This window comes from Bos indicus x Bos taurus, chromosome 16, assembly GCF_003369695.1.
Source record: "Bos indicus x Bos taurus breed Angus x Brahman F1 hybrid chromosome 16, Bos_hybrid_MaternalHap_v2.0, whole genome shotgun sequence".
Classification (NCBI taxonomy): Eukaryota; Metazoa; Chordata; class Mammalia; order Artiodactyla; family Bovidae; genus Bos; species Bos indicus x Bos taurus.
In genome coordinates, this window is record NC_040091.1 from 72,586,060 (window position 1) to 72,602,681 (window position 16,622).

The following is a 16,622-nucleotide window of genomic DNA, read 5'->3' on the forward strand; positions in this document are numbered from 1 at the left end:
TAAGGAAACAATCAAAGCTACTGAAAACAGTATAAATGTTTCTATTCAAAAATATTATTTGTACTAACATAAATTTGTACATTAAAAAAAATCCGGAAATAGGAGATTGGTTAATAAATAATAGTATTCCCATACAATAGAACACTATATTATCATTAAAAATTAGATAAACAGTAAGAAAATAAATTGAAAAATGGTTGCTAATGTAGGAAAATATTCAATGTTACATTAGGTTAGAAAAATTCTGGACATAATCCACAGAGTGATACCTGTTTTGTTTAAACTATGTGTATATTTAAATTTTAAAATTATATGATAATATTGAAATATTAATTGTTATTGTGGAGGGTATAATTATGTGCTATATATTTTCTAAACAATTCTCTGTATTTTCTAAATTACTGAAAATGAACAAATATTACTAGATGACCAGAAAAAAAGCTACTGTATTTCATTATATAAATATATATTGAAATTATATATAATGAAATTATATATATATAATATATATAACACCCACACACCCACACACACACAGGATCCTTTTATTCTTAAAAAGGCAATACAGAACAATATCCAAAATCTGATGTAAAGAGCACAAGATAACAGGATTTTAACATGTTAATTGCGAGAAAAGAATGACAAAGTTTCTATAATAAAATACATTTAGGAAAAACTGGGCTAAATAGAGTCGAAAAGTCTTCTTCAGGCTTCCAGAGCCTTCAAACGCAAATTTTTCAACCTCAGCCACCTCCATGCCAGCCCCTAGAGAGACTCCATAGAACCTCTAAGAATTCGGAGAACCACTTAAAAATCGCCAGTCTCTTCTATTATTCTCACATGCTGGATGTATTTTATAAAATGTAATGAGACAGGGAGGGAAGAAGAATGAATAACGTTACAATAATAGTGAACTTCCACAAGGCAATAATGTCTAAGTACATACTGGGACCAGGGAAAGGGGGCAAGAACTGAAGAAGACAGCAGATGGAAAGGCGCGCAAACTTGACCTGCTTATTAAAACTGGTCTTATATGGATATATTATAAAATATGCAAATTGCATACATATGCTTTCACATGTCATGACAAATCACACTGACGTGGTAGGATTTTAAAGATACTATAAACTGAAATTATACATATACCTTAGCATTTAAATTAAAACTGCACCTTTGACTTTAAAAGCACCAGAGTTCAGTGCTAAAATTTATGCAGCAGAAAACAAACTTCAGCATTATTTACCAAACAGATCTTCATATTAGCCATTAGATGGCACCACATATCTACTAGTTAACATAACTGTAATCTTCCCCCATGTGTTTAAAAAGTATTATAAAACATATTTATCTTTTAAGTAAATATCATACATGTTATCTTTTGTCATGATTAAATCTTAAGTTTTCAAATGAAGAAAAATAATTAAACAATTATATCAGTATCACCCTTTCTGCAACATTACAATTTAAAAAAACTAAGTCCATTCAGAAATCAAACTGGAATGTTCTAAGACAACTATTCAAAAGTTAAATGGCAAATGGCTAGAGAACGTCTTCCCTTAAGACAAACAGAAGATAAGACTAATTTTCTACCTTAATTTTTTTCTACTTCTTTTCTTTCATAAATCTTACACTGTCCAGCTTCTAATTCTTCTCAATAATCTAATTTCTGTCTACTGTTCTTACCTAAATTTCATCATATTTTATTCTCTAATCTAGGACTCTCAATTTCTATCAATTTAAAGTGTAGCTTCCTAGTCTCTACCCTGATACCCTCTGTTCCACATCTTTTTATCTACTATTTAGACACACAAAAAACTGCCCTATTCTGCTCATTGCTTTTTCCAATGCAAATTAAGATAGAGTAACAAGGATAAGATTGACCCTACAACCTGAAAACACTGAAACACGAGACAAAATATACGAAAGACACTGGACACGGGCAAGAAAGGGCAGTGACCACGGAGAAAGGAAAAAAGTGATAATTATTATTTTCCAAGCTTACCGCCTGGAGAAAGTTTCCAGGCTGCAGCAAAGAGAAAGGGAGCCCAAGCAGTGCCCTGGGAATAAAAGGAGGCTAAGGAGGCCAGAGTTTGCACAGCTGAGTATCAGAGAATAGAAAGGGTTAGTCGCTCAGTGTCTGATTTCCTCACGACCCCATGGACTGAAGCCCACCAGGCTCCTCTGTCCATGGAATCTTCCAGGCAAGAATACGGGAGTGGGTTGACATTCCCTTCTCCTGGGGATCTTCCTGACCCAGGGATCGAACCTAGGTCTCCCACATCGCAGGCAGATTCTTTACCATCTGAGCCAGAATGAAAGCTGTGCAGAAAGAACTCCAGAGAGCCGTGCTGAGTCACCTATAAGTAAGAATACAGCTGAGAACTGCTCAAGACATAAAACCACCAGAGATTGGGAAAAGACTCCTCCAAAAGGATTAAAGACAAAAGTGGTCAAACATCACACAGCACAGAAATAGTGTCTATTTTCAAGATCCAAAACGAAACACCAAACCTATAGGGCACTGATTAGAATTCTAGAATATCTTGCCCAAAGGTGAGGAAAAATTAAACTCTAGAATAAATGCAGGTATGATCCCACCAAACAATATTTAAAAGAAGACAAAAAGGAACAAGCTGTTTCCAAGTAACAGCCTAATTCATAACAAAATTCAAAAAAGTAAACAAAATAGCTAACATACAACAAGGAAAACTTCACAATATCTAGCATTCAATAAAAAATTATTAGGCACACAAAGAAGAGGAGGTGAAAATTTTTAAAAAAATCAAAACTGACTCAGAATGACAGAATTAGCAGACCATGATATATGGTTCCAGGTAATTTCACCAATAAGCATCTTTGCTACATATCAGCCATAAATATTTTCACCACATACCTAATTGGTCATAAGGTAATTTTGCTGTAAAAGATTAATAATAAAAAAGAGGGACATTTAAAAGTACATAATGAAACATTAAGAAATGAATACATTAAAGAAACTATAGCAAAATATAAAAGTGTGGAATATATTTAAAATGTGTGTAAAGTCATAACAAAGCTGTACAAATTAACTGATCTTATGAGTTGTAACAAGCACTGTCCTCAAAGTCTTTCATTCACAGAATTTTATACGTCTTTTCTTCTTATTAATTCATCTCCTCGTTGGCATTACTCTTTTACTTTTTCAATAAAATTTCTTTCTATATTAAGAGGAGTAACAGTTTCCAAATACTAGGATGCATATCTGTAAACTGAGCTTTGAATTTCAGTGAAAGCCATCCACACTGTTGCTTGTTCTTCCTATACTGTCTCATGTCTGTTAATAGACACTGCAAACTTCTAAGGGAAATGTGAGTTCATTGCTGCAGGTTCAGATCACCAAAGGATCTGCAAACTGATACATTAGTTCCTAGTATAATATGCAATTGGGCTTTATCCTCTCTTATTTCACACTTCTAGTATGTTTTATCACCATATTTTCTATCAACTCAATATATATTATATATAGTTTGTTATCATTGCTATTTTAAGATCACCACACCTACTGGTCACTGTATAGACTATTATGAGGGCTAAGGTTTATATAATATAAAAATGGGTACACTGCATTAACAGAGAAATGAAACCAAACTGCCAACGAGTTATTTTATCTTTATGGCAGAACTGCCTTACAGCCAATTAGTTATGCAATGACAATGCTTGCAGGAAAGATGCTTAAAGAGGAATATTGGACACAAATACTAAGAGTTATTATAATGTATCCCATGGGTTCAAAAAGCTAGCAAAAAGACAAAGTATTAAGAACCACTGATGTATGTTTTTAAAAACCTAAATCAACCTTCTAAAGATGAAAACTATAATATCAGAGGTAAAAAGATGAACAACAGATTAAATATTGAAAAATAAACATTAGCTGACTTGAAGACATACCAATAAAAAGTAACTGAATAAAACAAAGAAAACAATTCTTAAAATGAACAGAAAGGCTGTAAACTGTGAGACAACTTAAGGTGCACAAATATATACGTAATTAGGGTCCATAAAAAGAGAGGCCAGAGAAGGGAGAATTAAGAAAACATTTGAAAAAATAAAGTTCAAAATTTTTACAAATTAAATGAAAATGACAAACTACAGAAGCTAACTGAACCCAAGTACAAAAAACATGGAGAAAGGTACAAAAAGGAATATCATATTCAAATTATTTAAAAACAGTTATTAAGATCTTAAAAGCAACCAGAAAAAAATTACACATTATGTAGAAAGGAAAAAAGATAAGGTTAACAACAAATTATTTGTTAGAAACAAATGCAAGCTAGAAAAAGTGGAGCACCCATCACTACAGTACTGAAAGAAGGGGAAAGGTGATTAACCTAGAATTCTTTACCAGTGAAAATATCTTTGAAAAACAAAGGTAAAATAACAGTAATAAATTGTTCTTAAACTGTGAGACATTCAAAAGCGAAAAGAATTCACCACTAGCAAACCTACTCGAGAAATGTTAAAGTCCTTTAAGCAAAAAGAAAATGATAACACATGGAAACAGATTTATCAAAAAGGAATACAAGGCACTGGAAATAGCAAATGCATGGGTAAAGACAGGTTTCATCTTATTAATTTTTTAAAAAGATAATTGAGAGTGATATCAAGGAAAACGGAGGAGAAAGCGTCAAGGGTTGGTTTCTGCACTGAAACAACTATTACACTGGAAAAAGGCGTCAGAACCAACGATTCTTCCACAAAAAAATTTTGTTTTCTATTTCTTTACTTCTGTACCTACATGAGATAACAGATACTCACTAAACTTATTGTGATAATCATCTCATGACGCAGGTAAAGTTGTACACCAGAAACTTACACAGTGCTGTACCTCAATTATATCCCAATGAGATTTAAAATTTCTTTTGAAGTCATCTATTGCTGAATTCTGCAACCTAATCAGACACTTAGAGCAACCAGAGACATACCTGATGAAGAAGAGGTTGCTGAAATTTGGTAGCAGAGCAGTGGTGTAGGAGCCAATCATAACCCTTCATTCTTGGCCCCTCCTGGGTGGGGAAAGCACCTTATGCTCCTGGAGCAGCTGGCTGGGGTTGCGGGGGCGGTGGCACTAAGCATGTTGTCTTATGAAAATTTGGGGCTGCACACTTTGGTTCTTCTAGCTATTCCCTAAAGGACCAGGGCAGATGTTTGCCTTTGTTTTGGCTCCCTCAAACTACAGTGACATCCCTGGCAGGAACTACTGAAAAATTTAGACAGGTAGATCTTTGTTTTGCTTGGTATTTTGGATCCAGACATTTAAGGAAACCTCTATGAAGTCATGTCTGACCACAGATATAATGCAAAAGGAAATACAGTGACCACACCTTAGAAAGGACAAAGACTTTTCAAATATAGTCTAACTGTGGCACCCAACAGGCAAAAGTCAGCAATCCCTGATAAGCAGGAGAATCTGATTTTCATGCCACATTATGGCATTCAAAATACCCACTTCCCAACAAAGAATCACAAAGCAAGGAAACAGGAAAGTATGTCCTGTTCACATGAAAAAATATATAAATATTTTTACATTTCAAAACCATCTCTAAGAAACCCAGACATTAAAATTGCTAGTAAAAAAAATTAGAAATCAACTGTATTAAATATGCTCGGTGAGCTAAAAGAAGAAGAACTAAAGGAAATTCAGAAAGTAATGTATTAACAAATAGAGGGTCAATATATACACACTGTTCAAAAGAAACAAGCAAGAATTCTGATGATGAAGATGGCTGAGATACAAGACAACTGGAAGTATTCAGTTTGAGAAGCAGAAAAATAATGAAGAAAAATTAACAAAGCCCAAGGGACCTAGGGAATATCATCAAGCATACAAATATATGTACCACAGGAGTCCCAGAAGGAGAAGAGAGAGGGACAGAAAAATATTTGAAGAGATAATGGCCACAAACACCCTAAATTTGTTGAAATAAATGTAAACATCCAAGGTCAAGAAATTCCAAGCCCTATAAATGCAAAGTGACCCACACGAAGACACATTAAACTCGTGAAAAACAAACTCTTAAAAACAGGAAGAAAGAAACATCTCATTACATACAAGAACTTATCAGTAACAGTTGATTTTTTTTTTTTTAATCAGAAACCATGGAGGGCAGAGGGCATTAGGGTAACATATTTAAAGTCCTGAAAGGAGAAAAAGAAAGTCTGTGAACCAAGAACTTTAAACACAGCAAAATTATCTTTTAAGAAAGAATGAAAAGGTAAGACATTTCCAGACAAATAAAAGTTGATGGAGCATGTTACTAGAAGAATCATCCTACAAGAAATACTAAGGAAGTCCTTCCGGCTGAAACGAAGAAACAGTGGACAATACTAGAAGCCACAAGACTGAACAGGACAGGGTAAATGGAACTCCACAGATGAATAACAAAGCCAGTTATTGCATTTTGGGTTTATAACTCATTTCCCTCATCGCTGTTTCAAAAGAACATACATAAAATAACCATTATAAATCTATGGACACATAATGCATGTACTCTGACAACTATCAGAAAGTGGAATTAAGAATCAAACCTCATTTACAAGTGCATTATAAAGAATAAAATATCTGGCAATAAATCAAGCCAAGAGGCACAAACTTCTACTCAGAAAACTATTAACTGTATGATACTGATGAATGAAACTGAAAATGACACAGATGGAAAGATATACTCAGGGACCAGAAGAATATTGTTAAAATGTCCATATTACCCAAGGCAATCTACACTGGTTCTAGAAAAGACAAATCAATGAAAAGAAAAGAAAAAAAAAATCTAAGTGGGTCAGTTTCTGTAGATGTTTTTTTCTTTTCTTTTCATTTATATATATATATATATATATATATATATATATATATATACACACACACACACACGGAACTTCCCCAGTGGCTCAGACGGTAAAGTGTCTGCCTGCAAGGTGGAAGACCTGGGTTCAATCCCTGGGTCAGGAAGATCCCCTGGAGAAGGAAATGGCAACCCACTCCAGTACTCTTGCCTGGAAAATCCCATGGACAGAGGAACCTGGTAGGCTACAGTCCATGGGGTCGCAAAGAGTCGGACACGACTGAGCAACTTCACTTTCACTTTCATATATACACATACACTAATTTAGTATATAATAACAGAGGTATATCAAATTAGCAAGGATGAATTTTTCAATAATTAGTATTCAAATAACTGGTTGATCAGAGATAAATGCAAAGCTGAGTCCTTCACAATGAAAAAGCTGCAAGTAGATTCAAGACTTAAATGTTTAAAGATGCCTACATTTTACAGTAATTAGAGACTCACTGAGTTAAACTATGAATTCTTTAGAGAAATCATCTCCAAATGTAAGCCACAGTCAACATCTGTATGACTCTCACTTTGTGGACAAATTTCTCAAAGGTTTGTTTGTGGTTATCTAACTTTGGGGGCTAAAAGGTAGAAAAGATGAATCATATTTCAGCTGATACACAGAAAACTGTCCTCTGTAGGTATTTTCTCTCTTCTTGAAAATGGTCATAAGGTAGTATAAATAACTAAGAAATTAAATTTATTGTCCAAAACAACCCAGCCATATATATCTCTTTATACAGAAACTCATATAAATAAAAAAGTACTTAAGCCAATATAGCCCATTCTTTCATCTGAGTCTTAGGATGAAATAGAGCCATAAGAACAACAACAAAAATCTCCCTTCTCCCCTATTCTGCTTCTAAAGGAAAAACATCTTAGGAGAGAGAAACCAAAATTAAGTTGATAATGCGGGTAGCATTCTGTAAAATGTTCAGACGCTTATTACTGAAAAGGGCTGTAGTGGTTGGTATATATGACATCAATTTTCAGAATGGCATCAAGAATTCATCTCTAATCATCTTCTCTGAAGGATTAAAAAGGAACCCTGGACATCTCAGCTTCAAATCAACGAGGCACGATCCTGAGCTAGAGTAGGCCGAGACCTCGTCCCTTGGACCATGGGCTGGGCAGTTAAAACATTCTGATTCTTCTGTCTTGGTGCCAATAAATGAACTTTCTTTTCCTTTTCAGGGTCAGTTATTAAACAGTGTGTAACATAGCTGAATAACGCATACGGGCTTAGGAAAAACGGAAAGAGGCTTTAACTCTATGAAGTTGGTCCCTAGAAGTCATTCTGCAAAACACCTTAGTTTTATACTCACAAAACTCCAACTAATCCAGGCTATAGAAAAAATAAATAAAAGGATAAGAGAGAAAGTGGTACTTTCAGACAGAAAGGACCGGGTGAGGTACAGGGCTGGCTCTCACAGTCTCCGTTTTTATAACAATGACTCCAGATTCTCATAATACTGTGACCTTCACAATAAATTCTTTCCCCTTAAGTCCTGAACTTCAACCTCCCCTTCAACTGTTGAGGGGCTGCCTTACTCACTAAATATTGATATTAACTTACAGCAGCCTCAATTTGGAATACAAAACTAAAAATAGCAAGCATGAGTCAACGCGGAAGGCTCTTTTCCCTCTGGGTGCACATAAAACTCTCATTAAGAAGTTCAAGGAAGCTGGGAATGAATCAAAGAAAATACAGCTCCATGATTTCCACCTTCCATTAAATTGTAAATGAAAATGTCATTTTAATTATAGTAGCAAAAGCCCTATTCTTTGTTACCATCAAGGCTCTATAAATTCACAATCTAATTAAAAATTCTTGAGTCAGGAAAAAAAAAAAGAACACCTTAAAATGTACTCTAACACAATAGTTACAAAAATCTACTGGTCCCCTCAACTCAAGAGTATCTCTTATTAGCACTGCCTAGAAGTCACTGAGCTCTATGAAAGGGAAAGACAGCTAGCCAAGAGCTACAAAATATGAAAACAGTATAAACAGGAGAACTATATTACAACTCTAGATTTTTTAAAAGATAAAATTCAAACTAAATTACATGCTAGGAAAAGAAGCACATTATTTACAACACACTGTTTAGTCACAACAAAGAAATAGAAATAGTCACAAAAAATTATAATTTTTAGTATTTGAGTGTTGATTTAACAATACATAAAAATGACTTTTACTGGATTTCCATGCAAATCTCCAACATCCAAAAATTAGTGCTCAGAATTTTCCATACTCGGAGCCACTCCCTTATTCAGAGGTCAGCCAAGTGTTTCCTTTATAAATTGCCCATCATTTAAAACATTGTGGAAGATTCATGTTGAGCCAAGTCATTAGTAGCTCTCATACATTCAAAATGCTAAATGTCAAACCACTAAAACAATGAGCAACAGAAACTATCAGGACGTATCTTCCACATTCATATATACAGAACACATCTGACCCATTGTTAAGAGTCTGCAGGTTTCAAGAGCTGTCCCTACTCCTTCATTAAAATAATATTAATAACATGCATATACCAACTTACTGGCTAAGAAGCCAGACACAAAAAGCCTACACAATTCACTTAGCCTAATGTTTTCAAAGAGTTGACTCATTGGAAAACACCCTGATGCTGGGAGGGATTGGGGGCAGGAGGAGAAGGGGACGACAGAGGATGAGATGGCTGCATGGCATCACCGACCCGACGGACATGTGTTTAAGTAAACTCCGGGAGTTGGCGATGAACAGGGAGGTCTGGCGTGCTGCGATTCATGGGGTCGCAAAGAGTCGGACACGACTGAGCAACTGAACTGAACTGAATGCTTTCAAGATGTATCCATGTTGTGGCTTACATCAATTTTCATTCCTTTTTGTGTGTGAATAATATTCCATTACATGGATATACCAATTTTGCTTACTCCACTGATTGGCTGATGTATATTTGGGGGTCATTTCTATTGTTTTAGTGATTATGAAAAATGCTGCTATGAACATTTATGTACAAGTTTTATATTAACATGTATTTTCAATTCTCTTGAATATACCTGGGAGTGGAACTGCCAGGTCATCTAGTAACTTCAGTTGTTCCTCAGTATCCGCGGGGCACTGGTTTCAGGACCTGCTGTGAATACCGAATCCAAGGATGCTAACATCCCAGTGGCCCACTATGACCATGCTTCTGCATCCACAGAGCCAAACAACCACTGATCAAGCATTAAGCTCACCATCTGAAACTGGCTGAACCCAACGCAGAACCCACAGATGAGGTGTCGACTGCATATTTATTGAAAAAAATCTGCATGTAAGTGAGCCCGTACAGCTCAAATCCATGATTTTAAAAAATATTTTAAAAAACTATATATTTTTAACTTTTTGAAGAATTTTCAAACTGTTTTCTAAAGTGGTTGTACCATTTTATATTCTTACTAGCAATACATGAAGATTCCAATTTCTCCACATCCTTAACAACATTTGTTACTATTTTTAAGATCATTCTTAGTCAAGCATTAGGAAGAGAACAATTGAGAATCCTTATACAGTTTTATTTTATTTTTCCTTAGAAGCTGCCAAAGAAGTAAAAATTATGACTGAAAAGGAGTAAATAAAACTATCATGATTTGCAGGTGATACAAATGTCGATATAGAAAACCAAAAATATCTGTAGAAATATTAAAACAGTTTAGCAATAAGACTGGATATAAAATCAATATAAAAGTTAATTGCATTTACATTATCAGATTTCCTGTTCTTCACAGCAATAAAAATATGAGATTTCTAAGCACAAATCTAACAAAAATTATGCAAAATTTTTATAGAGAAATTTTTAAAACTTTATTGAAAGGCGTTAAACAAATGCAAAGATACACTATGTTCAAGAACAGAAGGTTTCAGTTACAATAAAGACATTAACTCCATATGGATGCAAAGATTCAACATAACTCATTAAAATTGCAAAAGGGCTTTTTAAGAAACTGGACAGATTGATTCCAAAATTTAAACAAAAAACAAATCAAAGGCCCAGCAATAATCATGACACCACTGAGAAAGAAAAAGAATTTGCCCCAATAGATAAGAATCACAAAGTTCTAATAATCAGTGAAGAAAAGGAACAGATAAGTGTTGATAATGGAACAGTGTGAAATATTTTAAATACTTGGTAAATTGTGTAAAGAAAAACTGAAATTAGGTTCTTACTTTTATATTTGGAAATATAAAAAATTTCCAAAAAATTAATTTCAGCCAGATTAATAATAATAACTATGACCAAAGTTTAAAAGGTTAAGACTTTAAACTTTAAAAAATATTATTTCCCCCCAAAGTCCTAAAGAGTGCTAAAGAGAAAAAAGGAGAGAGAATGAAAAAAAGAATACTTAGAAGTCTGACTAATATTAAAATTTTTGCTCAAAGACCATGGACATTTGTATCTGCAAAAAAATGAAGTTGCCTAGCTCCATGCCTCCCAAATTTTCCTCTCCAAATTGTAAAAACTAGAAGTAAAAAGTAAATCTACATAAAAACCATGTCCTCAGAATAACTTGAATACAGAGAATACTGAAATCTCAAAACAACTGTTAGTAAAAAAGACAAAACTTAACAGATCTTAGGGCATCATCTCTCACGTTCTCACCTACTCCAATCCCACTGAAAGGCTTTGTCTTAAACAAAGACAAAGAAAAACTGCTGAGAAGACAGAAGGAAGATTAAAAAAAAAAAAAAAAAAAGGTGACCTAAAACTATTGTCAGAAAGAAAAGCTGGACATGAGTCTGAGTGAACTCCAGGAGTTGGTGATGGATAGGGAGGCCTGGCATGCTGCGATTCATGGGGTCGCAAAGAGTCGGACACGACTGAGCGACTGAACTGAACTGAATCTGAAAACACTAAAAAAAAAAAAAAGAAAAAACAATAGATTTAGATAGAGCACAGGGAAGGAATCTCAAAGTACACGTGAGCTGAAGGGACAAGCATGACTTAAATGGGTGGGTGGGTGTCTCTGTAACTTAGTTTCAGGAGAAGGAAAAGGCAAAAAGGCAGAAGGTTCTTTGGCAATTTGGTGGAGATGAGGAAAAGAAAGAAAACGGAAGAGTCTTGGGCTTCCCTGGTGGCTCAGACAGTCAAGAATCTGTCTCCAATGCGGGAGACCTGGGATCGATCCCTGGGTCAAGAAGATCCCCTGGAGAAGGGAAAGGCTACCCACTCCAGTATTCTTGCCTGGAGAATCCCCATGGACAGGGGAGCCTGATGGGCTATAGTCCCTGGGTTCCCAAAGAGTTGGACACGACTGAGACCGAGCAACTAACACTGACTTGGAAAGACAAAAGAATCACAAAATCAGACGATTCAGAACCCCTTCCCTACCAAAACAAAAGACAACAAAATACCCTCACTATATCTTTCCATTTCAATATCCTCTTCTACTCAGCCTGAAATTTGCTCACTGATGTCACATTTTTAAATTACACATCTACATCTGGAGGGAATTTATGCAGATGATCACCATTAACATAAACCGAACATGTAAGACAAGGAAAAAGTAGGCATATTACATGAGGGTGGATTTACTGATAAGTGGGAGAATGGGGCTCACTGTACTTCTTGGGCTCACTGCTTCATTAACATTTCCCAGCCTTTTCTGAGATTAGATATAGCCATGACTGAATTACTGAAAGAGGTGTGCATCCAAGGGAATGTGTACTGCTTCTAGGCCTAGCCCATAATCACCTCCTAGGCAGAATCCTGCCTTCCCCTTCCCTCTTCCACACCCGCTGCTGGATGCAGATGAACCCGCCACCTCCAAAAGCACACAGGGAAGGCGCCAGAGCCACAAGATAGGAGCCTGGATCCCTGAATCACTGCTCAAGACTGTGATGTAGCAATCACACCGATACACCTGACTCAGACAAGTGAGAAAGAAATCTGCACCCTATTCAACTCATTATCTCTCTGGGATTTGCCTGACATACCAATACCTTAAATAATACAAAAGGCTATTTCCTAAGGAAGCAAAACATTAACTAATGACATACGGTAAGAAGAGGCCTATGGCAACGCTGAGGCAAAAGAAGTGGCGGAGGCAGACTGAATGACAGGCCAGCAGGGATTCTCTCTGGCCAGTGAGGCACTGAGGTGGGCGCCCGAAAAGTGGACAGCAAAGGGGTATTTGAAGAAGACAGGTGACGCTCTGAACATAATGACTGTATAACAAGCCTCTACTGCAAACATTAGTGTCAAGTGAAAGTCACTCAGTCGTGTCGGACTCTTTGCGACCCCATGGACTATAAAGTCCATGGAATTCTCTAGCCCAGATTACTGGAGTGGGTGGCCTTTCCCTTCTCCAGGGGATCTTCCTGACCCAGGGATCAAACCCAAGTCTCCCGCATTGCAGGAGGATTCTTTACCAGCTGAGCCACAAGGGAAGCCCCAGAATACTGGAGTGGGCAGCCTATCCCTTCTCCAATGGATCTTCCTGACCCAGGAGTCAAACTGGGGTCTCCTGCATTGCAGGTGGATTCTTTACCAACTGAGCTATCAGGGAAGCCCAATAATAAGCCTTGATCTAAAAATGCAAACTCTGAAAATTGAAATACAACTATACAGGGAAAATGGGATGTGGACAAATGCATGGGGAGGATGAAATAATATTTTATTATTTTCAATAATGATTTAAATCACTGAATTATTTATGGACTGCTGCTGCTGCTAAGTCACTTCAGCTGTGTCCAGCTCTGTGCGACCCCATAGACGGTAGCCCACGAGGCTCCTCTGTCCCTGGGATTCTCCAGGCAAGAATACTGTAGTGGGCTGCCATTTCCTTCTCCATTTGTGGACTGGTTTTACTCAATAAATGTACTAACATTCATTTAACATGTATTAGCTAGTGTTGAAAGGCAGAGACATTACTCTTGCTGACAAAGGTCTGTATAGTCAAGGCCCAGTGGTCACATATGGTTAAGAGAGCTGGATAGTAAAGCAAGTGGAACACCAAAGAATTTATGCCTTCAAACTGTAGTGGTGAAGACTTCTGAAAGTCCCCCGGACAGCAAGGAGATCAAACCACTCAATTTTAAGGGAGATCAACCCTGAATAATCACTGGAAGGACTGATGCTGAAGCTGAAGCTCTGGTATTTTGGTCATTGGATGTGAACAGACGATTCATTGGCAAAGTCCCTGATGCTGGGAAAGACTGAGGGCAGAAGGAGAAGAGGGCGTCAGAGGGTGAGATGTCTGGATGGCGTCACTGATGCAATGAACATGAACCTGGGCAAACTCCAGGAGATGGTGAAGGACAGGGAAGCCTGGCATGCTGCAGGACATGGGCTCGCAGGGAGTCAGACATGACTGGGTGACTGATCAAGCTAGTTTAATCCTCACAACAACACACGAGGAACACAATACTGTTATCCCATTTCATAGATGAAGACAGTGAGATACAGGTTGTGGTTCAGTGGCTAAGTCATGTCCACCTCTTTGCAACCCCATGGACTGCAGCACACCAGGCTTCCCTGTCATTGAGATATATGAGGGCTCAGTAACCCACCTAAGGTCAAACAGTTAATAAGCGGCAGGAAGACAGTATTATTAGAAGCCAGGCATCTTGATTCTAGAACCATATACCCAACCAATACACTAACCTACCAGAACTAAACCTTTACCTACAACAGGAGGAAAACAACAGATGTTTAGGTATTTTCAAAAGCAAGAAATAGAGAAACTTAATTTAGAATATGAAGGTGAGCAGAAAACAGCTCAAAGGGTTGAGTGCCTTTGACTGTGGGAGTACGATGGGTGTGAAGGACGGAAGGGCTAAGAGCATGATCTTATTAACAACAAAAGAAGCACTACTTTGATTTAAAATCAGAGCTTTAACTTTCACTGAAAAGAGATAATTAAGACAAATGCTACATACATCATAATTTTGCTTGAATTTAGACCTGCTGCAAATTCACTTTAAAAAGTGGATCTAACAGAAACTAACACGACAAGTTCCTTTGTAACAGAACACTTTAAGGGGAAATTCAACCTTAGTACCTAATTCACTTAGTACAGCAACTATAGCTTGTTACCTTGTCTACTCTCTAATTGTCAAAACCCCAACCTCGGAAGGAACCACTAAATTAAAACTGACTGAGAACATTTATTCTTGCATGATGCTTTCAGTTGAGAAAATCATTGGAAAAATCAAACAACTATCCCTGGCAGAACACAAGACAACCATTAAGTGTGTGTTTTGAAATTGGAATTCCAAAGATAATAAATTCATTGAGACAATAAACTATTCATGTTCAAAAACCACAACATAAACATCTCTTTAATGCTTACATGTAAATCTATGTTCAGGTTAACCTTGTATTTGGTCTTGTCTTTTCCACCTGAGCTCACTTCCTGGGTGATCTCAACTAGTCTCACTGTTTTAAACACCATATATCAAGGGAGAGCAACATCAACGTGGTAGCTGCTGATGCTTTCCCCGCGGGATAATAAGCCAGGATCTAACATATCCACAGATTAACTTTGGAAGACTATACCAAAACAGAGAAAATTGGAGAAGGTACCTATGGAGTTGTGCATAAGGGCAGACACAAAACTACCGATCAAGTGGTAGCCATGAAGAAAATCAGACTAGGAAAGGGAAGAGGAAGGGGTTCCTAGTACTGCAATTCAGGAAATATCTCTTACTAAAAGAAGCTCGTCATCCAAATATAGTCAGTCTTCAAGACGTGCTTATGCAGGATTCCAGTTATAGCTCATCTTTGCATTCCTTTCCATAGATCTCAAGAAATATTTGGATTCTATTCCTCCTGGTCAGTTCATGGATTCTTCAGTTGTTCAGAATTATTTGTACCAAATCCTACAAGGGATACTGTTTTGTCTAGAAGACTTCTATACAGAGACTCAAAACCTCAAAATCTATAGATGGATGATAACCAAACAATTAAACCAGCAGATTTTGACCTTGCCAGAGTTTTTGGGACACCTATTAGAGTATATATCCATGAGGTAGTAACACTCTGGTAAAGATCTCTGCAAGTATTGCTGGGGACAGCTTGTTACTCAACTCCAGTTGATATTTGATCAATAATTTTCAGGGCTTTGGGCACTTCCAACAATGAAGGGTGGCCAGAAGTGGAATCTTCACAGACTATGAAAATACATTTTCCAAGTGGAAACCAGGAAGTTTAGCAATCCACGTCAAAAACTTGGATGCAAATGGCTTGGATCTGCTCTCAAAAATGTCAGTCTATGATCCTGCCAAACGAGTTTCTGGCAAAATGGCACCGAATCATCCATACTTTCATGGTCTGGACAGTCAAATTAAGAAGATACAGCTTTCTGACAGCTTCCACGTCTTGTGTCGAGAATAGATGATTGTATTTTTACTATCATCTCTGTTTATGTCTCATATATTTTCTTTGTTGTAAAACTTAAGCTATATTTCATCTTCTGATTTCAAAAGTGTTAACTTAAAAATGTAAATCCTGTTCTATATGAATTTAAATATAATAATTCTGTATATGTTTGTAGATCCCACTGTAACAACTGTTTGTTACTATAATAAAACTATATAAATAAATATAGTATTGATGTCAGGAATCAGGAAAATTTTGAATTAGCTTAAACCATCTAAAATGCTATAGCAAAAAAAAAAAAATGCTATAGCAGTCTACTTTTCTTGTAGTTAAAAATACTAAAATTTAGGAAAGTGTGCTAAGTTCAAAGTTCATAATGCTTTGAAGTATTTCTTATGCTCCGAATGTTTAA

General features: G+C 36.5%; 1 protein-coding gene and 1 pseudogene across 2 annotated transcripts in view; one reads left to right on the forward strand and one right to left on the reverse strand.

The window, feature by feature from the left end:
* SYT14 (synaptotagmin 14) overlaps positions 1-16,622 on the reverse strand; it is a 207,026-nt gene that overhangs the window by 167,407 nt on the left and 22,997 nt on the right. The window lies entirely within an intron of this gene.
* On the forward strand, positions 12,513-16,246 carry LOC113907024 (annotated as a pseudogene).